Below are 27,386 nucleotides of genomic sequence, written 5' to 3'. Positions count from 1 at the left end.
CTTTCTATGACATGGTAACAAATCTTGTAGGCAATAAAGGAAGCAGATATAATGTATTTTGGTGTTAATAAAGTTGTTCATATAAACTCACATCACACACTAGTGAAGTATTGTCCAGATGAAGCTATGGTAAGACGGGCTCCAAAACACTTTGGAAAAGAGAGGTCAGATGGTACTTATTGATGGTTCAGTGTCTGACTGAAGGCTACATTGTGTGAGGTTTGGCAAGCGTCTGTCCTGGCTCAGGTAGCCTTCAGTATTTTCCCTAGTGATCTGGGTGATGCAATAGACTGTATATTTATTCAGTCTTCAGGTGAGAAGAGCCTGGGAAGGGCTATAAGGATGCTGGCAAAATGAGTGCAATCTTAAGGGGTCATGCCAAATTGGAGGAATAGCTTTAATTAACTAGTATGCAGTTCACTAGAGACATAGGCTTAGGAGCAATCAGCTGCTTCAGGATAGGAAACGAATATATAAACATCAGTTCTGCTGAAAAGCACATGAGGGGCTTGATAGTGCATAAAACTGAAATGAGTGCTATACAGATGTGCAAAAAAGCTGACATGAGATGGGGATGTTAAATAGGAGTTTTATATGTAAAACAGCTAAGGTAGTTGTACCACTTCACTGGCAGCTTCTCAGCTGGAGTACTCTCAAGAGTTTCTCTTCAAGAAAGATGGGGAGAATCTAGAGGAGAGTAATTTAGACATTTAGATAATACAGCCTAAAACAAGTATTTGAAAGAAATGGATGTTCATAGTCCAGAGGAGGAAAATCTGAAGGAAATGTAGGCTACAGTCTTCAGACTTGTAGGGTGGTGGTTGATTCCCCCGTATTCTGCCAGAAGTGAATAAGGAGCAAGGAGATTAAATTACAGTAAAGGAAATTTAGCTTGAATGTGTGGGTCGCAAGGGAAGAAAAGCCATAGAGTACCTCAAGAAACTGAGGAACCTTAATCACTAGAAGTTTTTAAGAACAAGGCCTTTTCAACCCTATTTTCTATGAATCTGTCATCTTGCCCACTTTCTGGTATATTAACACATACGGCCAAGTGCCTGGAATGACTGTGAAGAAATGTCAACTTATTAGCAACAGTAACTCTTCTTGTATTGCTGGTTGCTCCAACCTTTTCCCAGAACTTAATTCTCCATCTCCCCAGCTCCCATCTTCTTCCATGGATTCCGGAAAGAATGATTTGCCCTAATTTGCAGCCTGCATTTTAGCTTAAAGTGCTTAAACAGCTGCTTGTGCCGTCCATATGTGTACACTGGTCTTGGAATGGAGTCTTGTTGGCAAAGCATTCAGCAATGAGTGCAGCTCTCTGTCACTGAGCTGAACTTCACCAATGTAATTTCATCTCTTTAAACAAAATAAAAGCAGGTCTAGTGGTGGTGGTGGTGGGGGGTGTCCTAATCTCCTTCCTCAATGTAAGCAGCATCTTTATGAGGACAGAGAAGTACTACCAGCTGGAGAATTAATTTAGAAAATTTCCTTTTATGGAAGAAGTCTTTTTCTAACAGTTCCAAAGAGAAGCTTGTAAAGAACGACACTAATTTGAAAAGCTTACTGTTTCCTTTTAGACTGTGGATTCAGTCTAAATAAAGTGCATGCTCCCATTGCAGTGCAGACATTTTCAAGTGCACCAACAGCAACAGGGAGATTTTGGTTATCAGTCTATATTTTATTCAAGTAACAAAATAATTTTGTTATTCTACATTAAACATCCATATCAGACTGGATGGATCCAGTTCTCCTCACTGGGGACAGATCCAGCTGTGTCAGTAGATGGAAGAAAGGGGAAGGGATAAAAATGGCGAGCTTGTGCAAGTGAATGATCACAGCTACACCATGCAGCCCAGGGGGACAGTGCAGGCTGTAGGAGTGGTGGTAATGCAAGAAGGGAACACCTCAACTACGTTAGCGCCCTGCCACTTGTGTTTACCTGGCCCACCCTTGCTGGCCTCCAGACAACCAGCCTCAGTTCACATGCAGTAGCATGGCTCACTCTGTGCAGTGCTATGGTGATTTAGGAATCCTACTTCAAAAGACAAGACTCTTCATTAGATTTGAGTCTAGATTCTGATTTTGCCAGGCATGGGTGGTTTGCTTTCGTGATTTTTCTTAAACCCTCTTGATGCTGAGCTGTTTCAGCCTGCACTTTTTCGTTATTGTATGTTCTTCCCTGTGTTTGCAATTTAGGCTGATAATTCCGCAAATTTTGCTGATTTGGGACCTAGTAACAACTTTTGGAGGTGTTTAGTACCCAGAACTCCAGCTAAAGCTGGCTGAAGCTCTTTAATGGGGCCTCCCAGAAATGGGTTTACTCCGTAACACCAACTTACAGATTGCCTCAGGTCGGAGCCTCCCTGCACCCTCCTTGCCCTGTGTCTCTTGTGTCTCAAGTGCTGCTGCCATCTGCCTCTTTCATTAGGAGACCTGAATTCAGAGAGATTCCTTGAGGACTGAAAACATAGTGGACATGACCATCTGCAAAGCCGTATGCTGATGTTTTAGACATTTTTAACTGAAGCAGCAACCTATTGCATAGGGTCACTTAAGTGTTGGGAATGGACTCATTTAATTAGTGCAGAGGATGAGTGCTTAATTTCCATTCTCTTACGGAAAATTTCTTGCCCTTTTCACATTATGTCAACAAACCATGAACCTGTCAGATTCCACCGCTTCCCTGTAATTACAGCGTGGGCATGAGGAATGAGCCACAGAGTCAAAGGCAGAGATGTGGCTCCATAAATACATTTGTCAAACTGACCTCAAGCTGGCAGGCAGCATCGGTGCCAAAAAATATTTAGCAGGTGCAAGCATGCCAGCCACTTGTGGTATGCAGTATGCTTCTTTAACGAGGAGATGGCTCTATGTGCTGTTTTAATATCTGTGGACAATTCCCACGTGCTTCTGTTTTTTTGCCACGGTACTTTGAATGATGTTGTGCAGAGCTGAATTTGACAGCTAGGCACCTCACAAACTCTTTCTTTTTTTTGTTTTTTCACTTGTTCCCCAACTGGAGTTTGTTTTTTTGTTTGTTTTTGGTTTTTGTTTTGGGTTTTGTTGTTGTTGTTGTTATTCCAAGTCATTGGTAAATCCACTCAAACTTAACTGAGCTGAAGATTTTACTGGAACAGGATTAAGCTCCTGCTAGCAGGCAGACTACAAATGAGCAAGCAAACTGGCCCACCAGCCAGACTCGGTGGAGACAGGTCACGGAGAATAAAAAGCAGTGAAGTGTCAGGACGAAAAATATATGAAGGAAAAGTGATTGCAGTAATAAATCTTCTAATGTGTAGAGGGAATCATTCTTGATTGTGAAGGGTAAGCTTGCTTAAACGACCATGGAAAAAAGATTTTGAAATTAAGACTAATTAACAAGAAACACAAAGCCACATGTGTGAGACCTGCTTACTGGTTTTCTTTACATGTCAGCATCTTTATTTAAGCAAGTTGGTTAAATACTTCATTAATTTTTCAGCCTGGAAGGACAGGGGGTATTAAAGCATGAGGCAGCCAGAGTAAGAAGAGGCGTGTGGAGCCTGCAGGTTTGAATAACCTTAAGCCTCTGAATGTACAGACTTCTGCAAAGCAACTAAATAGTGAGGGAAGAGTGACTCTTCTTTTCTTTTCTTTTCTTTTCTCTTTTCTTTTCTTTTCTTTTCTTTTCTTTTCTTTTCTTTTCTTTTCTTTTCTTTTCTTTTCTTTTCTTTTCTTTTCTTTTCTTTTCTTTTCTTTTCTTTTCTTTTCTTTTCTTTTCTTTTCTTTTCTTTTCTCTGGCAACCAGACATAAGGTTTGCTGCTATCATGAAGGAGAGGCAGGGCAGGGGACCTAGCAAGCTAATGGCAGAGAGCCAGTCACCGAGGCAAAGCAAAGGAAGAGACATAAAATGCTGCAAAAGCAGAACATGACTGCAGGCAACAACAACTCCAACTCGCACCTCAAACATCCACAGGATGCTTCTCAGTAGTTTAATGCTTGGGGTAACTGTGGCTGAAATTTACTGAGCTCTTTAACACGGCAAGAGATGGCATTGCTGCTGAAAGAAGGTGGTTTTGCAGTTGTGGCAGGTGCAGTTTCTTCTCTCATGTGTGGCCAGAAGGAATGGGAAAGTGGGGAGATAAGAGGAGTATGTGAAGAACAAGACAGGTATTTTGTTCAAAATCAGTACCTGATTCTGACCAACTTGGGAATGAGAAAATTGCTTTTGTTAAATTGTCTCTTACCCAATAAAAATAGCGCATAGGGCTTGGCTTGCCAAATTTTGTTGACTTTTTCAGTGTAAAACTGTTCTAAAGAAGCTTTCCTCACAGTTTCCTTGTGTCAAAAGGGCACAGGATTGACATGCAGTCTTGTGCCACTGTTTCTAAAACCAAAGTCAACAGTATTCACATAAATAAAGATTAAAGCAGGAATGAATGGACATGCAACAAACTAGCAAACAATGGGCGAACAGAGCTCCTTTTATTGCTGAAACCAGAGCGCAGAAGTCAGGCTTACGTCAGCTCTCCCTGCTAGGTCTTGCTCACCTCCTCCCCCTCCTCCTGAAGCAACAAAAGCATTTCTGGAGCTGGGGAGGACAGCACATCGGGGTTGGCTTTATCAGAAACCTCACCCAAGCTGTCATGGATAAATGTCAGCTGGATAATGTTGGTCACAGTCAACGAAAAGGCAGGGAAGGTAATTTAATCAGTTCGAACTCAGGGAGAGAAATAAAGAACAAAGCTTTCCTCCTACATACAAAATGCATGAAAAGCCCTTGGAGCCAGGCCTCCCCCATTCCTCTAGGCAGCACGTAGCTGTGGGGGCAAGACACCCCTTTTCTATCGTCTGCCTTCTCTCTCAGGTCCTACCTGTCTTTCATTTTTTCCTACTCAACAGCCCAACTTCATCGGGGAGTGGGGAGAGCATGCACCTGGCCTCAGCGCTGGAAAAGGACCTGCGAGCTCCTGGGACAACCTGAACGCAGGTTCCCACTCCCCTCCCAAATCCCCTCGCCAGGAAGATGTTGCAAAAACCTGGGCACAAGCCTTTCTGCCCATTGTCTGAAGGAAAAAAAGCGGTCCTGGCAAAAGCGGCCTGTTGTGGCGTGCCTGGTGTGCTTTGAGCAGGATGGCACCTCTCCAGAGCCCTGGTACAAGGTGCCTGTTCTGCAGATGCCAAACCAGTAATATTTTCTATAGAAAAACAGAGGTGCTTGCGGTATCCTGGGCGTAGCAGCTTGTTGGGAAGTTTTCATGGACTGCTGTCATATTCAGACACCTGTAACCCCTCCAAACCACACGTAAGCGCTCTTTGAATCCTGCCCTTATTACGCACAGGGCTTTAGTAACATTGGTGCTTATGCCCACCTAGCTTAATTTTTTATGAGCACGTAAGTAAGATATAGAAGACACTTTCGCAGTGTATAATTAATGTCATCCATGGCAGCAAGGGCGGTGGCATAATTACTGTAATAAAAATCCTATACTCGTTTCTAATTTTAATACAGTCTAAGCTCTGATTTTAAAATTGCATCTTATGATTTTTGGAGGACAGATCACAATCTTTAAACATGGCAGTGCTGGCCATCTCATTTACAAAGTGTTTTTCTACAGACACTGGCTTTTTGTTGCACTCTGAAGGCTGCCCGAGAGCTACATATTTCATTGTCAACAGTCTGGAGCGAATGTGCTCCTCCATTTCTAAATCCACTGCTATGTCTGTTTTGGAAATTTGGTACGTGGAATCTGGTGACTATTTCACAGATGTGGAGCAGGACCTCCCCACCAGCCATCAGATCTGACCAGATGAAATTCATAACATCTGCTGTTCCTAGTCAGACACAGCTCGCTGTTATTCCAGCTGTTGCTGAGCATGCATTAAGCAGTTCCAATTAGTTAGAACCTCCTCCTAATGTTACAGCAGCTTGTTTTTTGCTGCAACTGAAGAAATATTTTTTCAAACCTTAAAGATTTATTTGTAGCCATGGTGTTGATACACCCTCTAACGGGCTTTCAGTTTTTTAGGCCAAAATACCAGAAGCCACTGACTGCCAGTAAGAACAGCTTGCTAAGCATCTTTCCTCTCTAAAACTCAAAGTGTGCTAGCAATGAATAGTGAATTCCCTCTTCCACACTTAGGAAGGATGAATTATGGAAAGATTAAGACTGAAGCAGGCTGCTGTAAAATTACGAAAAGGAAACAGAAACCTTTTTGCTCTGTGATCTAGATAATGCTACTTACTATGGGCTACTTCTAGCTGATGCATCTTTTACATCCTTTCCTACCGTTGTTCACTGTTGCAGTGCACATACAGAGCTCAGTTCAGAGGGTGATGGATTATTTTTGGTTTAAAGCAAGGATCTCTAATGGAACAGACCTTTTGGCAGTATCCTCCAGCTCTCCAATTCAGCAGCGCGCTGCCCACGCAGACTTCACCGGGCAGCGGCGCTCGGGAGAGAGCATCTCCCGGGATGGATCTGCAAGCTGGAACCTGCGTCCAGCCGCACCATGAAAGCTCTGCCTCTCCATTATAGGAACATGAAGACTTTAACTAAGGTCATTTTTTCTTGTTAGTGTCTCTGTCAAGAGAATGAGGCATCATATTTTAATGGCCAATATATTTTATTAATTATGGCATTTCATTATTTTTCTTTGACCTTGTCAACAGTCAGCATTCTGATCATGTATATACATTAAATGCATTAATATCCCTCTTTCTAATGATCCAAGCTGTCAGGCAGGGGTTGAATAGTCAGGCAACGACTCTGTGCAATAATGAAAAGATCAAAGCAGTACTATGAACTTCCCCAATTCACGGAGTATATGAAGCATTCAGTTTCTGATATTTCATCCCTGTGACAACAGTCAGAGGGGAGCACCAGTCTCCTCTCTTCACAGAGACTAGCACAAATGGCCAGGGAGTGAGATGAAGTAATTGGCATTGGCATTGTGGTAGACAAAGGCAGCCAGCAATAAATGGCCCAGAGGCATAAGGTCAGAGGATATGGCCTGTGCACTGTCAGGGAAAATGGAAATGCTCCCATTGATGCGGGAGAGTGCCGAGCATAGGTCACGCAGACGCCCCTTAAAGCCCAGCAGTACAGCTGATGTGGCTTTGGTACGGTCATTTCTGCTTCTGCTTTTCTCCCTGTCTGTGTTTAGACCCTCTCCTTCTTTGCCAAGACCTGAAACAATGAAAATTCCTGGATCCTCAATAACTGTTCTCCTTTCCTTTGTTTAATAGCACGTCTGTGAAAGTGCCATGTTTTGTGCAACGTTTGCCTGAGAATATTTTCTCCTGTTAATTTTTCTTCATCTTCTTCTTTTTTTTTTTTTATGCAGGAAAATCAGTGCTGTCTTGATATAGTGTAAAGTTGTAGCGGCTTGTCAAATAATTTGTCATTTGATCCTTTGGTCAGTGGAGCTCATCATCTGTGTGGGAGAGGCGGTATTTTGTGCCTTGTGCGAGTTACTTAGGGGAAAAAAGCCAAACAAAACTAGCATCTGTTATGGTTTTCCTTCCTAGTGTTTGAGGTTCTAAATATCTATTATCACATACTTTTCCTGCATTTTATTACTAAGTATAAGCAGGCAGATAAACACATAGGCATGACTGTTGAGCTCCCTTCCAGCAGTGCTACTGAGCTAATCAAAAATGGAACAATGCAATGATAACATTAAGGTTATAATTAAGCCAGAATCAATAAATCAATGGGCTCAAATTATTCAGCCAGTAAATTTGTCAAGCATGTAATGAAATCAAATCACAAGGTTAACACTAGGAGCAATTACATTGTATTAGTTTGTCTTCAGAGAATTTAAGGTGGAGTGAGCTTCCTTTGGGTTCGAGCCCACCAGTGTGCTGTCCCACGCAGCGCTGCGCACCAGCTCACCAAAACGCTCCATTGATGTGAGTGCTGACCGGGTATTGGCACCAGTCAGGTTTCTTTGCCCCTCATGCAGGGTGGTTGCCCAGTCCATGAAGACCTCAATTTGCTTCACTATATGAGAGCTATGAGAGTAGTAAACAATTCCACTTTAATGTTCTCCATTATGTATTTTTCTCATTCTGATCTGTTTTGTCTTTTCACACAGTAACACAAGCTTAACTCAGCAGTGATTCAATCAATGTTTGTAGCAGCTTTTGAATAATACTACTTTTTAATCCAGAAGCTAATGGCTATTTTGATGGCATCTTGATGTTTAATTCCAGGAACCTATGCTCATGTAATGCATACCCATATGCACACGCACACAGTATTAAAGGAGAGGAAAGGGAGGTACCTCTTCATTACATTCAAGATGAAGTGATGAGTCTGCACTCCTTCTGCACAGAGCCTGCGAGCTCTCACGCAGGAGTCATTGGTTGTTTTCTGGAACGGGGAGACGGTGGTGGCTCTGTTTGGGCTTATATCTTGGTGAGTTTACTTCAGCAGAGAATAAAAAGTCATTCATTTCTTCTGCCCAGGAAAGGGGTGGGATGCTCAGCTGTAGATGATGTCAACCAATGGTATGAGCAATTATGACAACTGTCTGTCTTCTGCACGGCCTTCGCTTTTATAGAGGCCCATCCTGGTGATTTCAGAACAAATTCTGTTCATAGGAGTCAATTTGCAGAGATTTTTCTTATTTTCAGGACTTTTGCCTATGAGCAAGTCATGCCTGGTGCCAGGTTCTTCTTTTCAGCACTTCCTAGTACTCAGTCTCTCTCCTCACCTTAGCCATAGTCAGGAGCACAGATTTCTTGGCCCACAGACTGATTACAGTGACCAAACCAGGCCCAGCATGGTACGAAGGCCAATATAGTCCGGGCCAAACTTTCACATCCCTCTTATTTGTTTTGCATTCTGATGTTTTTCACAGCTATTTCACTACTATCCCCAACATACCAGCTGTTGTCGTGAAAGCTCGGCTAAGAATGGCAGCAGCAGATCCCATGCTGTCCTTCTAGGTATTGTTAGACCAACCTTTGGCCTGCTAAGCTGTATACTCAACTGCATAGTTTAAGGCAAGTCAGGGCTCAAGATGGTAACAGATGACCAAGATGCTGCCTTTTTTGTTGTCAAGGCTGCAGAAAAAATCATTATCTAAAATATACTACATGTGATATTATCACACAGAATTGAATTAAATTGTTTCCCTTTTCTTTTGAGATTATATGCGCAAGCTATGCATGCAGGTAGACCCCAGCTGCTGTGGCTCCCTGATTTCCTTGGTTGCCTCCCCAGGGAATTTGGCCACGCCAATTATCCTGCAGCCCCATGTGCAGCACCTGTGAACTGCAGAGCAACTGCCTTTTAAAATGGAAAAACCAAGAAGAGTGAGGCTGAGGCCTTGCTGGGCACTCTGATAGGGAAGCAGGGGCTGTGTCAACACAGCAAATGAAAAGGAGGGAGCACAAGAGGTTTAATATTGACTGTGACTGCTAGAGCGTCTCTGTGGTCCAGAGAGAGTGACAAAAAACGTGAGAGGGACTGGAAACCTCAGTTCCTCCTGGCCAGGTCTGCACCCTGAGGATGGAGGTGCTTTCATGAGAATTTAGGGGAGCAAGGCCTCCAGGCAGCACATGCACAGTGCCTCTCAGTGCAAGGTAAACAGCCTTTTGTCCGTGTGCCACACCACCTGCCCGTTTCTTTAGCATGCTCTGACTCACATTTTAGATGCAGTGACTATCCCTTTAGTTCTCACTATTTTTAGTTTGGTTTATTTTGGTTTGAACCATGATGCAGAAGGATATTTGCCTTGGGAGTGTCCTCTTTCCGCCCCATCATCACCACTCCCCCAACAGCTGTCTTTTAATCTCTGTTTTGTTTTGAGGGTATAGTGATGTGTATTTACCACCCTATCAACAAGGCAGCTACTGCCAGTGCAGTGTGATGTGTCGTTTGCATTCATAATGAGGAGGAGCTATGCAGCCCAATGCAGGCTTGGGAGAGGCAAAAATAATTCCAGGCCAATACGTGATTCAGGTTATTGCCAAATTTGCTGATGACAATGACACATGAAAAATACTCTAGAAATCTAACTCAGGAAAAAAAGAAACTCTAAAAAAAAAAAAAACTCTAGAACTCTAACTAAAGAGTTTCCCTTATTCATAAGGGCAAACTTCTGTGGGACTGCAGCAAAAGTTACTTCTACCTGGTTACCACAAGCTTCTTGTGGTAACCTTGAGGGAGGAGGCCCTTGAGGGAGGTTTCGCTTTTACAGATAAATGACTTTTCAATTCCCTTTTTTCTGTTCTTGTTCTATTCTTTCTTCTCACTGCCTTTCATGGTTTCTCTAATTTTGCAGTCAGCTCAGTTGAGAGCAAGGTTCATTGAAAAGAGTTTACATAGATAAAGGGGAGAAACAAGTGTGCATCTCTGAATGTCTTGTTTCTCCCGCAAGTTAACCAATAATGCCAGGCTGTGAGGGAACACTTATAAAATGTTGGGGGGCAGAAACCACTGTTGCAAAAATCGTATATATTAAATATAGCTCACTGACAGTCAGCACATCTATTTTGCAGATAGGTGCTCACATCTATCTTATGCAGCCAAGAATCAGGCCAAAATCAGTGGCATCTTGCTGGAATAAGGTTGATCGGAGCAGGTCCTTGAACATTACGTCTTGTTCATGAAGCCAGTCTGGACTGCTACATCACTAGATATTTTGAACCAAAGAAGAAGTGGTTTTCATGTTATCAAATCCCATTAACAACAATGACTGGTAAACAAGGTCACCAGTGTCAGTGGCTTTGACTTTTTTTTCAACCTGGAATAACACTGGCACTGGTGTTTACTCCACTCTCTTTGCCTATTAGAGAACGGACAGTGATAGGCAATGTCATTCTTCTCTACCTAACTTAAACATACCAAGTAGCAGTGGCAGATACCTTGTCTAGCTTCTCACTTACATGCAGTGTTTTCCTCCACCTTCTATCACAAATTGGTCATTTGATCCGCCAAAGAAATTGCCCTGAGGTAAGTGGGAAAATCAAGTTCATAACAACAGGCACCGCTCAACTTTTTCAAAACAAAAGCCAACAACAAAAAAAAACACCTAGCCCGGTATTTTTTAAAGCAACAAAATAGGGGTTTTGACACTCTAACCAAGGAATATGATTACGCAGGTAATGTCATTTCCACTAAATAGAACATTTTTCAAGACACGGTCACGTACCGCTAGTGATGTCCAAGGTAATTCGAAGCGGTATGTGCATACCATCTAAACAGCTCAGCGTCTCCTCCATACGATCACGCGGCAGCACAGAATTTGCTACTGCTTTCAATGGTGAGGGATTTGTAAAAACTAAAACTGGGAACCTCCAAAACAGAAGGATCTCTTGCACCTTAGAAGAATAGAAGGATAGGAAAAATCCTAAATGACTAGCAGGATAAGCTATGACACATCCATTGTTCCAATAAATCTGGTACTACGATGAAAACAATGTGAATGACTAACCAGAAAAGAGAATCTCAGGCCCCTGCTATGTGTAGTCCTGAGTTTATTTCCAAATGTGTCAAAATAAGCAGTTTATACGTTAGTAAATCTTCCACATGTAAAAAAGAAAAAAAATCAACATCTCCCTTTCCTCTTAAAGCTAAACAGCATTCTCCACTGTGAAATAAAAATAAGCGTATACATTAAAGAATGTGTATCTAGTGTGTCTGAGATTGGGCAAAAAATAAAATTTTTTCTCTGATAGAGCACTTGGGGAGAAATGTTTTATCTGACACCCTCCTTATGTATTTCAGAGCAAAAGCAAAATTAAAAGTTGAAGTGTGTACATAAAGTTAGCCAACGTCTTCTGTTAGTCACTGCAAGCATCCAGCAGTCCGAATATTTATCATACTCTCATTGATCTGGGAAAAGGGATGAGAATCTCCAGAATAAATATTTTCCAGACTCCATAATTAAACCAACTCCCTTGCCAGAACCGTGGCTGTTACTTGCAGCTGAATACAAGGAAGTTCATCGCTTCTCTAGTACCAAGGCTTGTTGCCAGAGACATAAATGCACCATTTATAAAGTATAGTAAAGCCGGAGGAGAGGGGTTGGGCTAAATCAAGGACAAAAAGTACCAAAGGCTTCAATGTATTGGTGTATATTGGTGTACTTACCTATAGGCAGCTTCTTTACGTATAAAAAGGCTGTGCATGTGCACATGCCCGGCACGTGGGGTGGTAATAGCCTGCGATAAAAAGTGGAGCTATGTTATCAGTTGCGTTAATCACAAACTCTCAAACGCGTCGGCTGCACCCTACCCAACCATTTGTCTCCTCCGTGAGTGGGATTTACGTTCCAGGCTTCGAGCGCCTGGAAACCGTTTATGTTAAACTGCTTGCAGTGTTTGCAGATTTTTTTCCCCCTGGGAGGGCAAGTGACAAGTTCAAGGTCACTATGTTCTGAGCCATTAGGGTTAGAAAAGAGTCTGTATGCTGCTGGAGAAGAACTGAAATCCCTCCTTTTTTGGGGGTGCATAAAGCGTTTGCTCCTATTTTCCAGCAGTTATAAAGTATGAATCAGAGTACCCAAATCAAAAAAAGTTGAAGAATAAAAACAGTAGACTCTATACAGGGCTCTGTATTCCGCTATGTTTAGCTGCTTTAAAAAGCAAAAAATTCCCCCATCTTTCCTCTGTCTGAAGGCTGGTGATATACAGCCTTCACTGCAGTGGTTGCTAATGGAGACTGCTATAGCTTCAGCAGACCCAGGCCCCTATAGGAGAGCGATTGCTGCTGTACTCGTTTCTCTGCTTCGTGGCTGACGGTTCAGTAGCTGCTGGCTTGGAGGTCACAGAGAGAAATATTTGCTTTTCTTCCTTTGTTCCATCAAGACAATTTTTTGGCTCTTTGAGATGATCATTGTGTCTTATCGTGGAGCAGAACAAAATAAACCCTTGACTGCAAAGCGTTCTGTACTCTTCGCTGCATTCTTCCACGGTGCTTCAATACAGGGTATGAGCTCAAAGTAACATGCAAAAACCCCATTTCTGAAACCTGAGAGAAAGCTGATAGGGGTATTCCCGGACAGTCCTCCTCCCTGGTTAAATGGGATTCTCTTCTCAGCCCTGTCACCAATTCCCTGTGTGATCATTGCCTTATATCCAGAGCCGCTATAAGAGTAACTAATATTTATAAAGTTGCCTCATGTCTTCAAACGTATTTGAGAAGTAATATTGCCTCTGTGTTATACACATAGAAAAACATAAGGAGAAGAAGAGGTTGGTGATGCAGCCAGAAGCATCAGTACCTTACTGTGTTGTTGTACTTCAGTACACCCTCCGTTGCGTGCTCCTATTTTTTTATAGTGGGTTTCTAAGTGCTAGTCACTAAAAAATAAACTGAAATGCCCCAGTAAGTAGATAAAGAGCCTTCTTGGGAGACAGGGAGTGTAATTCCACTGTAAAGACATGGAAATAGAAACACAGGAGAGTTAAGAGTACTGGCACTACAGGTGCTGGGGAAATATCTTAGTGAGGTCTGTGGGGGCCTTAGGTGCTGACAAACTTTATGCAGTGAATTTTCCAGTCATGCAGAAGCAAGAGCAAATTAAAGAGTTGTACTTGGGACTTCTGAGTCACTTCAGGTGCCTCAACCACTGGGCTATTTGCCTTGCTCAGGTTTCAGGCAGCAAGCATAGGTTTAACTTCAACCAGTTTGTGAGTTCAGCTGTTGCTGCAGAAGGTCTTAACTGTCACTTGCAATGGTGGGTGTGAGCGAGCGCTGCCTTCGCTCACCAGTAATCCTGGCCAGGACCCCCTGGCTCCCAGGGTCACCCGCTGCTCGTGGTGCCACAGGTGCCTTTTGCTGCAGAGTATACAGGATGAACCTGTGCAGCCTGTGCTTTGAAGGAGGCAAATGTTGTCTCTTTTCTTCTTTGCGCTTGTGGGACAAAATTCAAAGTTTGCTTTCACTCAGCCTTCCTTCTTTCACATACAGACACAGGCAAACAGCATCCCTGGGTCCGTGCAGGAGCAGGGAAAGGCAACATATCTCCTTGCACTTGGTGTTAACTGGATGTGTATCGGGGTATTCTAAGGACCAACAAGGATGTGCTTTATTGACATGAAAGATTTTTCTTACTTTTCATCAAAGACATTTAGGCTGGAGTTTACAAAAGGACTTAAAAGAGCTAGGTGCCCAAATCCCATTACAGCTTAAATGGAATTAGAAACCTCGCTCTCTTTATTGTGTGAAATGGTACATGCAGGAATGCCCTGCATTCGCACCATCAGCAATGCAATAGCATGTCTCTGGGAACAATGACAGCACTTGAAATATTGGGCTGACCTCTTCCAGATCCAGAGAGAGAGAGTCTTTTTGCTCCAGTAAATCCTTCTGAAGCACCCTGCCTGACATAAATTGTCTCTATTGCCTTTACTTTGTTTCTTCCAATATATTTTTTTCAGCAGGCGTGTATGGGAGAGAGAAAGAAAGGGACAGAGAAAGGGAGAGAGAGGGAGAGACTACAGAAAATGCAAAAATCAGGTGTGAGAGCCTACTATGGAGGCCAAACGTGGACAGGCTCTGTGTTTTTAGACTCAGATCAGTGAGCACTTGACGAAGACTTCAGGCCTTCCACTGCAGGGATACCAACTCCATAAAACGGTAAGGTACAGTTCGTTGCCAATGCTCTGCCAGGCTCCTGAGTGAGAGCAAATTCCCCTTCACTGTGTTTAATGAGATATCGGAAGGTGTTTGAAAGAGAATGAGGGATGTTTCAAACTGATACATTATGAAAGATGCATCCGGTTGCATCTTTTGCCTCATATTGTTTAAAATGTAGTAAGGGAAAGGCAGAGGTAAGAGACCGGAGCAAAGAGGGAATAAAGGATAGAAGTCATTGTTTTCAGAAGAATCAGCCTGGTATTACAGGCAGTCAATGTCATCGTAAGGGTTAATACCCCTTTTTAATCTCAGTGGCTAATTCCAGCAGTAGCACAGCCTACCTTCACTGAGAGGCTCTGGTTGAGATGTCCCATCCCTGCTTCTAGCTCTCCCTTCCAAAATCAAATGGTTCCAGCTAGCCTGCTGTGCAGAGTGCAGAGAACAGCCCACATTACCTGCTGTCAGGAGCACCATGAGGATGGCAGGGAGATGTAGGTGAAACTGGCACTTTGAGACCCTCAGAGAGGAATGCCCTGTCTTTTGTCCATCTCTCCATGGCAGTTTCTGCCCCGTCCGCTCCTGTGGGACAGTGCCTATGGGGTCCTGCTGGGAAGACCATCAAAATTCACAGCAGGGCTAGCGAGCAGACATCTATACTTCATTCTTCTCTTTACAAATTTAACTCTTTGCCTTGCTGAAATAGATCTTCTTTCCATTTTAAGCTTTCTGGGTGTTTGAAGCGGACTCAATCAAATCTAATAGGCATCAGGCATATTGCTTCATGGAGGCAACAAATCTAAATCAAATGGTATCATCCTATTTTAGGAGGGAGGATTGGTGCAAATAAAGATGAGTGACCTTTTCTTGGAAAGGAAGGATATATCTCCTGTCTTACGAATGTTGCAGCCCAGTCTCTGAGCTCATGAAGAAGCCCAAAACGTTAGGCCTGACCCTAACCATATCTAATCAGGCGTGACGGTGGTGCTAGTGCACTGCAAAACAGGCTAGTGGCCAAACACCTCCGAGGCCAGAGACCCTTAGCCCTGTGGGGCTCCGAAGTGAGAATTCCCACAGCCCAACATGTAGACAGCTGTGGCTTTCCCTAGCTTCTGGATGGGTGGTTAAGAACTGGAGAGTCGGGGCAGGAAGCAGACAACAGAATGGAGACTCCAGTGATCTGTATTTACAACTTCCTTTATATAGTCTGTATTTTTGTAGAACATTCTTGATCTCAGATATAACCACCTTGAAAAGCTAAACAGAAGCTTTACTGGAACACAGCTACACGCACAACTAATATTTTATATTTTACAGCTTGTGTGTAATAATAACATGACTCATCTTGTGTGTTGAGCCAGTCACAGTCTAGGCCAACTCTGCTAAACCTCTTCCTTTTTTCACAGCTCTGCTGGTAATCTTCTCTCCCAACATGCAAAATGTCTCTACTGTTCCAGTCCTGGTCTCTGGAACAGCGAGTTACCTTTGCCAACCTGCAGCCTGACCGCTTATGAATTCTCTCTGCCATAAACTGTTTTGGCATTATAAAGCAGACTTTTCTTTTGAAAATTTGTCATGTTCCATATCCACAGATGTAGAAGATCTATTCGCATGAATAATTCAAGCATACAAAGAGGCTGAGGGTATACACCTTAATAATGTGCATTAGCATAGAGCCCAGAAGCACCGTGAACCTCATTTCTGGAATTAGAAAAGAAAAGCATCAACTAACTTTACTTCCATTTGATATTAAAGGAACATTTCATTTGTTCAAATGCTTAGGAAGTTCAGAACTTGCAGAATTCAAAGCACCTCTCTGTACCCAGCACTTTCAGCTTCAGTCTTTTCAGGTGCACAGGGTTTACGCTGTGCTCCTGCGCTGGTGAGAGGGATCTGTGCACCTGAGCAGCAGCTGGATGCAGAAGTGGCTGCTTGCTTTTACAGAAGCTGTTGGTTATTCAGAAAACTGCAATGAAAGAACGTATTGACCACTTAAACATATGCCTTGTTCAGTAGGTTGAAATTGCAACTTCCCTGCTGAAAATGTCCAGGACCACTTTCATTTTTGCTTGTTTTCAAACTTGGAAGTCTTCCTAGCTTAAATAAATTACATTACGCTGTAAGATTGAAATGTACCTGCTCTTTTTTCCTGTTCTCAGATATCCGCACCAGATATGTTGAGGACTGTTATGATCAGAGGAGAAATAAGGACATAATCCGTCATCCAAAGGGAGCTTTTCCATTGACTACAAAGTCTTTCGATCACTTCTTAATATATATGCTGTCTGTCATACTTTTATCTTTTACCTTTCATGTCTTCTGCTGTTTTTGAAACCTCTTATAGACTCTCCACCAAAATGAATGCTTTGAAAGCTCAGTGTCTATTGCTAATACATCAGTCTCTCAGCTCTACCTTCTAAGCTTTTGATTTCCCAGAGTCACTGATTTTGCTAAACATTATGTGTTTGTTTATCTGTCTCTTTCATACATACACACTTTGCAGTATCAGGGAGATGGTTTGGTAAAATCAGCTCACCGTTTCTGTGTGGGTGTCAGAATAACTGACTTTACAGGGCACAACACAGACTTCACCAAAGGAGATGGCTTATTTGTGCGAACTGCAGAGATCTTCTCACTAGGGTAGAGAAGACCAGCACAGGGATCTCAGGCAGTTTCATTTTGAACAATCTGCAAATATTGCAGAGCAAAATTCAAGAAATGAAAACTTTATTGTACTTTATTAGCATACGTCTACCATATCCATTCTTTTTGATTTTACTTGTTTGCTACTCCCTGCAAGGACAGATTATAACACATTTTAGCAATGCAGAAATATGCATTTTCTCCATAGCCAGAGCATTCAAAGCAACCAGCAGAACAGTAGTTGTCATGCCTTCATGAGCATAATAAATCACTATGCAATTAGCTATCTAACCAGAAGCTTTGAGAATACATCTAAGTTTTGACATTAAGCTTAATCACACATCTTATCCAGAGAGTAATATGAAGAGGATCAGATTTGCAGAACATGAAAATCACTCAGTACTCAAAAATAATATATGAATTCTTGCATCAGAAATCACTTGCTCCTCTAAATACAGCATCTGAGTATTTACACAGTTAAATTGGATTTCTCATCCTTCTCGTTGAATTGAGGAAATGTTCTATGAAGTATTTCTTTAGATACTGAGAAGCATACCTAAAACTGTGTATATAGCTAGTCTATGAAAATCATGCCAGCCACACTCCCTTCTTCCTTTCTGTTGGTTATGTTTTCACATCTGTTATTTCCCATTTTAATCTAAAATTTTAATCTTGTTGGCAGGTGACTTATCTTTAACACCCATAGCCTCTAGCACAGTACTCCTGGCATAGTTCAGCTCTTTAGGACTATTATAGCACAAATATTTAAAAAGCAAGCATTAGTAATACACTAAAGAGTGCCAGGAAATTACAACCCCTGCCCCTCGCCACACAAAGATAACTACAGCAAGAAGTGGAAGGGTTTAGCCCTCCCTAACGGGTCTGCCATCTGAAAAACTTTTAAGGACATTCAGTTTGCTTTTCCTGTTAATATTCTGCTGAGGAAGTTATTTCTAATGGTTCTGGAGAAATAGTAATTCTCTGAGAAGAACTAGATCAAGACTACTAGTTTTGAATCACTGCGTGCAATTGCAATTTATTAAGATGAGGTTCAGTGGAGCACATGTAGATTGCCCGAGGAAAATGACATCTTTGAAAAACTAGGTTAGGAACCTAAATAAGAGTGCGGTCTTCAGGGCTGCTTGTGACCTGCCGCTAATATTCAATTCAGTAGTACTAGGCTGTCCTCATCGTATCTGAAAATCAAATTTGGGCACATAAATATAATTTAAGGAAACAAAAGGAGGCTCCATGTCTTAGAAATATTATCTACTGTTCCTGAATTCATGGAGCTGTTTCCAGGATCCCACCAAATGAATATAACCAGAAGTGTGGCGTTTTTTGTTTGTTAGTACTTCTGCTTTTGTTTTTTTTTTTTAATCTCTTTTTCTTGCAGTCATCCACAGCATTAAATTGAAAGCCATCTTCATTGGACAGAAAGTCTGAAATGTGACCATGTAACAGATCCAAATCCAGCTGGCTTCCCTCTGCACGACGTATATAGTGTCTGAGAGCAACAGGGAACCCCTCTCCTCCCTTTATTTCTCCAAGGCAGTCCATAGCTTGCTTTCTCCATAGCAAGCTGAAAGGAATGGAGTGCACCAGGAAACACGGGGAAACCAAACCTGTCCATAGACACGCCTTTACGTTTTTTGATGATGGTCAACGTGGAATAAGGGGGTATAGCAAGCAAGCATTCATGATCCAGTGGCAAGACATGATGCCTCTAGAAACTTTTCCTACTCCCGTGCTATATTTTCCCAATGCAAGATGTGCAAGTTGAGCATTTAGAGAACATGCATCTATATGAGCTACAAAAGTGGCCAAGTAAAGGAGATGTAAGGGCTATTTATCTGGCTCCCTGAGCTGCAATAGTAATTAGGCAATATTAAATTACATTACGTACCTCTCAGTTGAGGGAAGGATCTACAGAAGCCAGATGTCAATTACATGAAGTAATTAAGGACATGACCACAAAGGAACTGCATTCATTTTCTCAGCAGCTCCGATATCATCATTCTTAAAAATCAATATGTAACACTGAATTATGCATAGTTTTCAGCTGGAAGGTTTGCAAAATATTGATGTGGCTGCTGAGCAGTTGGTGCCACAATATTAATGTGAGCTATGAATCTAATTAGCAATACAGCAGAAAATTGACAAAGACAAGGTTAAAGTATTGCCTGCTGCTTCTTGGAAAGAATTGCATAATTTGCTTGAAATTTCAGATTTGATGTTCTGTCGGTAGGTTAAAGAATGCAATTATGAAATAAACTAATAAGTCCAGAGCTAAAAAGCTGTGTGAGCTGTGTGCCAGGTAGGCACCCTTTTGTTGTCTGCAAGGACAAATGATTACATTTGATTTTTCTTTTCTCTTGAAGATCTCCACATCTTTCTATGAATTGAAGTTTTTTTCATCCCAGTATTCAGAGTTCCTCTTGTCCCCCAATAATCTTTTCTTTTTCCTTCAGCCTTGAATGCATGTATGCTTTCCCCATCTTTCAATTTCTCTATGTTGACCACATGTATGTATAATGCCTCTGTGAATATATATCCTGGCTCTGCACCCCCTTTAAATATAGGCAAGTAGCTTTTTGTTTAAAATACTTTTTAATAGATAAGTAAATGACAAGTAACTTTTGTACTTGGTCCTTTCAGTTGCTGGTGGACAGTGGGAGATGCTTTCCTTGGGAGGCACAATTACTGGCACAACATGGCACGAGCCCCACCAGCTGTGGTGAGGCTCTGGTGCCTCGCGAGAACAAAGATGTAAGCATGCACTGTACGTCCTCCAGGCTGTGAATACCTTAGGTTGTTATAATAAATGGGATATGAGGAAATACGGTTATAAATGGAGACTTGTCTTCTTTCCATTGCCCACAATAAACATACTTGTAAGACAGTGGGGTAAGAAAGCGTGTAGATTCAAGAAAAGCCTGTTTGTGTCTCACACATGGTCGACAATGGGTCAGATTCAGCCTTGCATTAAACGCATTGCAGTCAATGGAGCTTCTTCAGCTATGTGGCTTCAGGCTATTATTTAAGACCAGTTGTCTTTACCTCCAGATTGCTCCTTCAGAGCTGCCCAAGGCGGGCTGGCTGTTGGCTTCCCACCATGCTCGTGTGGGACAGGCGAGCCAGGGCTGTGGCCGTGCTGGAGGGGCGCGAGGAACCTTGCTGGGCTCCTGCGGGGGCGAGGAACCACTTTCCTGGCGTCCGAGTCGGCTGGCGAGTGCGTTGCCTCATGCTGCCCGCCGCCCTGTGGGCTCGATAGAGTTGCTCATGGACATCTGAGGACATTCCTACCCTAGAGGCATTCAACATTACCTAGATGTTCATGCGCTCGGAAGGGAAGTCCTGTTTTTTTGTAACTGCTCGGTACCTTTACAGGATTCGCATGGTCAGAGCTGGGCTGTGTTTATTCTGCGAATGGAATGGAGGGGAAAAAAAGTCCTAGTTTGGACCCAAGTGGCGGCGGTGCCGAGGAGGCTGGCAGGGTCAGCAGCTCTGCAGCTGCGGCGGGAGTGAGCACTCAGAGGCAACCCCATAGCCCCGCACCGCTATCCCGGAGGGTCTCGGGGACCTCCCTCTGCTCCAGCTGCTTCATCAAAGAGCAGGGCTTTCCTAGCCCTACAAATCACCCCATATCCAGCAGAGGAGTATATCCTAGCTCAGTTCACAGGGATAGCCAGATGTGTGCACATCAGAATAATATTGTAAGGCTCTGCGGGGCTACTTGAGTGGGCTGAGGCCAGTTACCCTCTGTCACGGTAGAGGTAGCACCGTCGCTCTAAACAGATGCAGTGCCAGATGATACCAAGTCTGCAAGGCACTGATATTATCACTGCATTACTGCTCTGTGTCACCCTGTGCAATTTAACCCCATCCTGTTTTGCATCACATGGACCTTTCCAGCCTCCTTTCTTACCTGCCCACTTACTTGAATGCAGCCTCAAGTATAGTAGCAGTACACGAACCACTGGATGCAAACTAACATGTTTGATCAGATTTTATTATTTCCTGCTTCAAACACTAGTCTCTAGATTAATGGAGCTGACAGGATTTCTTTCTTTTTTTTTTTTCCCATTTCTTTCCCTGCTACAGAATGCAATGGATGTCAGGATTTGTAATATCTGCTTTCATGGCCATGCAAACACAAAAGGCCATAACTCTGTGTTTTACAGTTCATGAACAGTGCATTTGGTATTTCATGGCTGGCAGTAGCTTGGGAGAGTGAGGAACTGCAGACAATCACATTACAGGTGATTACTGAGACAGCATTATTTTATTGTGTCAGGAACTGGCTTTTAAAGTCCAGCAATGTGCCTAAATAACACCAGAGCAAACACAAGAGAAAAAATATTAGGCCGTGATTGTGTGTGTACAGTTGTGCCTCTGCTTTGTCCCAAAGTTTATGTTTACCTGAAGTGTGATAAAATACACGAAAAAAATCTTACCTTTGAAAATCAGAATCGCACATGCTTTTCTCCAGGACACTCAATGTGAAATTATCTTTGTTGCTCAGGCATGCAGCTTCGGTTGGGGTTATTACTAAGACCTCAACACAGATGGGCAGTCTTGTTATATGAAACAAATGGGAATTGCCTTTATTACAGTATTTAATTGGCTAGCCCCAGATAATACGAGTTAGGACAAGACATGCTCCTACATAATAAATATTGATGCTGGAGAATGATTGTCAAATTTCCAGAGAGCTTTTTTTCGCCTGAAGACTGACTCCTCTCGACGGGACACGCTCCTCCTCTCATCCTCCGGCTCTTCAAAGACAATAGCTTCCCCCTCTCTCCCTCTTTAAGGTGTGCACTTTAATCAGTGTTCGAAAGGTAGCTGTGCAGGGTAAATATTTCCTGATATTATTGACCGGTAATTCTGCGCGATGTCTGAGTGCTGAACACATCTGAACCACAAATCTGTGAATAGCCCCCTCCAGTCCTCTCTACTGTTGCTTTCTGTCCCCTCTCTTCTTTACTCACCAGACTTCCTCAAGTCAGCAAAGAAAAACCCTTCTCTCTCCTGCATTTTGAGCCTTGCCCAGGTGTGCGATGATTCAGCAAATGCCCGGCAGCGCACAGCAAGGGGCAAGGGAGGGGTAGTTGTGCAAGGCCCAGCGGTGGAGGCAGTATGCAGTGCTTCGAATTGCAGAGGGTCAGATCCTGCTCCTGGGTAAGGACACCCTTGCCTGCATTTGCTCAGTGACTTTTGGTCTTAGGACATCACAAGGTGCTCAAAAGCAAACACGGCAGGCGGTGAGGAAAGAGCAAAACCTGTGAACCCAGGCCTGACCTCGGCCATCCCGTTTCCCCCCGAAGTCATGGCACTGGATGCAGACATAGGCTCCAGCTCTCACCTTCCTGCCGAAGCAGGGGAGATGCAAAATGCGCCGCGGGGTGACGGTGCCCCTGACCCTGGGCTGCGGGGCGGCAATCTGCCATCCCGGGGGAAATCGGGGAGGAGGGTTTGATCCTCAGGAGGAAGAGGAGGGCGCTGAACCCAAGCGCTCTGCGAGACCCCGGAGCCAGCCTGCTGCCGGGTGGTTCCCGGCAGAGGAGCTGGTCCTGAGCCTTTCCTTTTTAAAGCAAAAAAAGCAAAGTGCTAGCAGGATGCTGGCACCACCAGTGCTAGGCAGCAGCTGCGGTCTGGTATCGCATTTTTTGGGTTTCTGTGCCTGCCATTTCCTTACAGCCCTTACGTGGGTGCCAGACTGGGTTTTTCAGTTGCTCTACTAGACGGCACCCTCTGAGCTGTGTGTGCCCTGTGACAGTTACTACGGCTCATCCTTTCAAGCACATCTGCACCGTGTTATATCCATCCTTGACTAAAGGAGTACGCCTAAAGGCAAGAGTGAACTACCGTCTCGGGGAGATATCGCTGCTAATTGCTTGCTACTGCTGAATACTGGAGTGCAGCCCAGGCAGAATTAACCTACAAGATTACAAATTATGCACATTGCAGCTAGGAGCATAATCGCACTACGATTATGCACCCTATTTCTGTATTTCTCTTATTTTACTATTTAGAAATATCCCCTTAGCAGCAGCGATAAATGTACTTTCATTCCACAGCAGGTTAATTAGGTATCAATTAAAATATTTATTGAATAACTTATTAATTGGCTATAACTACCATGTTATATGAAAAATTGTTTAAAGAGATGTGAAATTATATCTTAGACTCTTGTGTAGTTACAGCTGATGAACTATAATTTATACAGTATGTTCAGAAGAAGCGCTCATACATTTTTTAAAACCCCGTGATTTTGTCCTCCCCTTTGAAACATGATTGCTTGTTTAAATAGTATTTTAAAATATAGATGACAAATTAAAATGCTGCCTAAGCATTTTCCAGTTTACTTTTTGAAGCAGCAGAGGTGAACCAGGAAGTGCGGTGTCTTGATTTCTGTAGCATTAAAGGATTTCAACAGCTTTTGCGGGGGAGGCACTTGGTATGCACAATGCACTAAGGAGCAAGTGACAAAGAGCAATCTTTAGCAGCAAGACCCATAAATTATGTTCCTAAATCCCTCCTCTCGGTGACATCCTTGCAAACAAGCTGGCCCCAGTGTCATTACGGAGGTAGGAAGCGTCCTCAGGACCAACTGGCTTTCTCCCTCCTGCTCTGCTCACCTCGGCGTCACTCCTCTCCTGCCCTTTCTTTCTCCCATTCCTCCTGCCTCTCACCTTCTCTCTCTCTCTCTCTTTTTTCCTCCCCACAACGTACTAGGCTCTCCTAACCAAACTTACCCTGACAGGGGTGATGCGAACAAAAATTGAAACAGTGGCAATAGATTTCACCAGCACTGCTGCAATAGCCGCACAGGATCTCCTGGTTTTCCCCTGCTTCTTTTGGCAGGACTGTATTTTCAGATGTATAGCCTATAGGCTATTTATAAAAAGAAGCACAGCAGCAATAAAAACAATGAATGCTGTGATCTATCAACCATGTGAGCAATTACTTCCATAGCATTAGACCTATTCCTTTCCACCTCCAAGCACCTACCAGAACCACTGTGCTCTTGGTGCAGGTCCAGGTTTCCACAGTGTATTTTGAAAGCGCTCTTGCGGGTTATCTCATGTAAACTGTAGTGCTTATCAGCTGCCGCAGTTTTAATTGTGAGGGATGTCCACAGGAATTAACTCTATTTGCATATAATAAGCACGGGCGCTGCGTCTGCCGTTTGCCAAGCTGCGCCAGATTGCACGTGAGCAGTGACATTCTCCAGAGACACACGCACGCACACACGTGCGCGCACACACACATGCACACACACACATGCACACACAGGCGCGCATACACGCCCGCGTGCAACACGCACACTCCTTCCTATAAAAGATGTTAATACCTCGCCGCAAAACTCAAAACCAGAGCATTTTGCTTGCCTCTGCTTTTGGAATTTTTTTTCCAGATAGAATCGGGACAAACAATAAAATGACCTTTATAATGAGAAAAAAATGGCAGGCAATTAGTATCCTAGGGGGGGAAAATATGATGCTGTTACTGTTGCTTTCTTGATAGGCTTAACAGATTAACTATGCCTGTAATTTAGTAAAAGGCTGTTTGTCGAGGGTATGTGACGGTGAACAGATGGAGTGAATACCGTTTTTTAAATTCTGTTCTTGATGCACTTATTGAGATTGAGAATCTGAAAGAGATTTCCCTCCAGACCTCCCTGGATTTGATTACTAAACTCTGGTATTTTCACATACTTTAGGCTGTAGTCATGCTGCAGTGCAGCTTTTGGTGAAAATCCCCCTACTTATTAGGCTTTTCTGATTATTTAATATGAGGGCCTCCCTTCCTGTGATGCTTTATCACAAACTGGGGGCAGAGATAGATTTCCTTATGTCTTGCTTATACTTTTATGAGAGTCTTCAGAAATTCAGAATTTTAGGTAAGTAAGCACCAAAAAAAACCTTTGGTTGAAACCTTGATATCTTTGCAGTCAGTGGAAATCTCCCATTTCAGCAGGGCCAAGGCTTTATCCTTAGATCTTTTTGACAACTGAAAACTGTGAAATAGTGTGTTGGAACCTATGCTTTCTTCAGCAATATTTCTTACAGTACATTTGCGCCTCTCTGATCCCAAGGTATCTATTTCCATTGCAGCAGAACGTCTCTCAACCAAAGAGCCCATCAGAAGGCTTCGTCCCGTCTGATTTTCCTGTAACTAAACAGGAAGAAGGTACCAGCAAGTTTCTGTCTAGAAGTGAGGAGATCTTTTCAGTGGGAAAGAAGGTTTCAGTGTGGGAAGTACTGAGAACCCCCGATGAGCGATTTGATCTTCTTTGCATCAAAGCAGGACACCAGGAAAGGGAATACCAGGACTACATGAAAATGTCATTGTGTTAAGCGGTTACTACCTGCTGCCTGAGCACTGTGGGAAGGAAAGCTTTTCTGCTGTCTGTGTGCACATGCAGAATTGCCCCTGAGGATTCCCGCACCGTCAAGATTTTGCTTACCCAGTGCCACTGTCAGCAAGCAGGAGCTGTTTATTCAATTTCTGGGCAAAACAGCACCCCTGAGAGTGCGCCGGAAAAAAAGAAAACTTGTTTGAACTACTTTCTCCTGACCTCATTTTAGTTTTATGATCAGTATGGGCGACGAACGGTTTTCTCAAGTTCAGCAGCAGCATTGCAGCAGCTGTGATAAGCAGTATGAAAGATGAATGGGAGCTTGCTTTCTCTTTGGATGATCAGGAAGGCACCTCCCTCGTACCTGCCACAAGCAGGCTGGCTATCGGGAGCCAGGACGCAGGATTTGTGTGTATCGCCAGCAGGCCTCATCTAGCTAACGCGAGTGAAACAGCGGGGCCGTGCCGAGCACCCCGTCTGTGTGGGCGCTGAGGCTCTTTGGCTGCAGAGAGAAGAAGGGACAGGACACAGGGCAGAGGAGCCACTGCAGGGCTTTTTGCTGAAAAGCGAGGGGTCTCTTTGCCATTTCTTCTCATCTAGGGAGAGGAAGAGAGAAAGCACGAAGATCCTGGGAAACAGGCCCTTTAGCTGCACTTTGGGGACTGTAGGCTCTCTTTTCCTCCTAATCCAAAGGAGAAGTGAAACTGGAGACTCCCAGATGTGGAAGCAAAGCAGTAAGGGGATAGTGACTGTTTTACCTCAGTAAAGTCCACCCTTCTTCTCAGAGGATTGGAAAGTAAGAGAGATTGATTGCTTTCTAGTTTAGTTTTGGTTCCTCAGGGCTGTTGTGAACTGGAGGTCTGGCAGTGGACTTTTCCCTCTGCATTTAGCTGAGGAAGCCTTGCTGCAGCCTACACTGTCCAGAAAAGAGCACCCCCCTATAAAAATGCGTGTCTTAGAGAGGTTTCTTTGACCTCCCTTCGCCTTATCTCCAGCCTTCCAACACGGCATTTTCAAGTCATCTTCTAACAAGGCTCATTAGTAGTGGCCAGGACCCCCTGTCTAGGGTAGACACAGCTTGTTCTTTTCTGACCTTGCTCAAATAATTAGCTCTAAAAAAAAAAAAAAAAATTAGATCCTCTCACAACTGAAGCCAGCACTGCAGAATTTGACCTTCTGAAAACCTATTTGCTTTTCAGTACCGCTTTCCGCAGATGAATGACCTTATGGCCTGGGCTCTAGTTGTTTCCAGCCTGTTTGCTATTTCCCACCTTGCTTGTGGGCCAGCATCTGCAAAGTCCCTGAGCCCTATGAAATTGCCTCAGGCAGCAGCATTGATCTACCTTGACCAAAGCATCTGAGTTTGCAGTTTCCTCCCAAGTTCTTCAAGCTCTTAGAAGATGCTTAGTTCTCATGGTAAATTAGTAGAAAGGAAAAATAATTGCCTTTGCTTCTTTTAAAGATGCTGTTTGACAGGACCCCAATACAGCTGTCCCTTCCTCTTGAGAATGGAAAGAGGAGCTGTAGCTCAGCAGTTTTGGGATCTCTGCATGCCTGAAAAAATGGCAAGAAAGGGGCAGACCGATGCAGACCCTGCAGGGCATCTGAACTCCCTCTTTTGCAGCTTGACGAGGGACTGAAGGCTGCAATAAATAGCCGAACCCCGTGTTTAAACTCCTTCGCGTCACTTGCCGGAGTCTGAGACCAGCAGCTCCAGCCCAGGGGGGTGTGCGGCTATCAGCAGTCAAAGCAGAGAGCAAAGCCCCCTCTCGTCAGCACTTTGGGTAGCTCGGTAGCT

General features: G+C 43.5%; 1 long non-coding RNA gene across 1 annotated transcript in view; it reads left to right on the top strand.

Moving 5' to 3' along the window:
- LOC138065770 (uncharacterized) overlaps positions 1-26,884 on the top strand; it is an 80,091-nt gene extending 53,207 nt beyond the window's left edge. Inside the window, exon 3 of the long non-coding RNA XR_011138844.1 lies at positions 25,344-26,884. This is a non-coding gene — a long non-coding RNA (uncharacterized lncRNA). The remainder of the gene's footprint in view (positions 1-25,343) is intronic.
- The last annotated feature ends 502 nt before the right edge of the window (positions 26,885-27,386 follow it).

The sequence above is a fragment of the Struthio camelus genome, chromosome 1 (genome assembly GCF_040807025.1).
Source record: "Struthio camelus isolate bStrCam1 chromosome 1, bStrCam1.hap1, whole genome shotgun sequence".
NCBI classification, from domain to species: Eukaryota; Metazoa; Chordata; class Aves; order Struthioniformes; family Struthionidae; genus Struthio; species Struthio camelus.
This window is presented reverse-complemented; position numbering and strand designations above follow the sequence as displayed.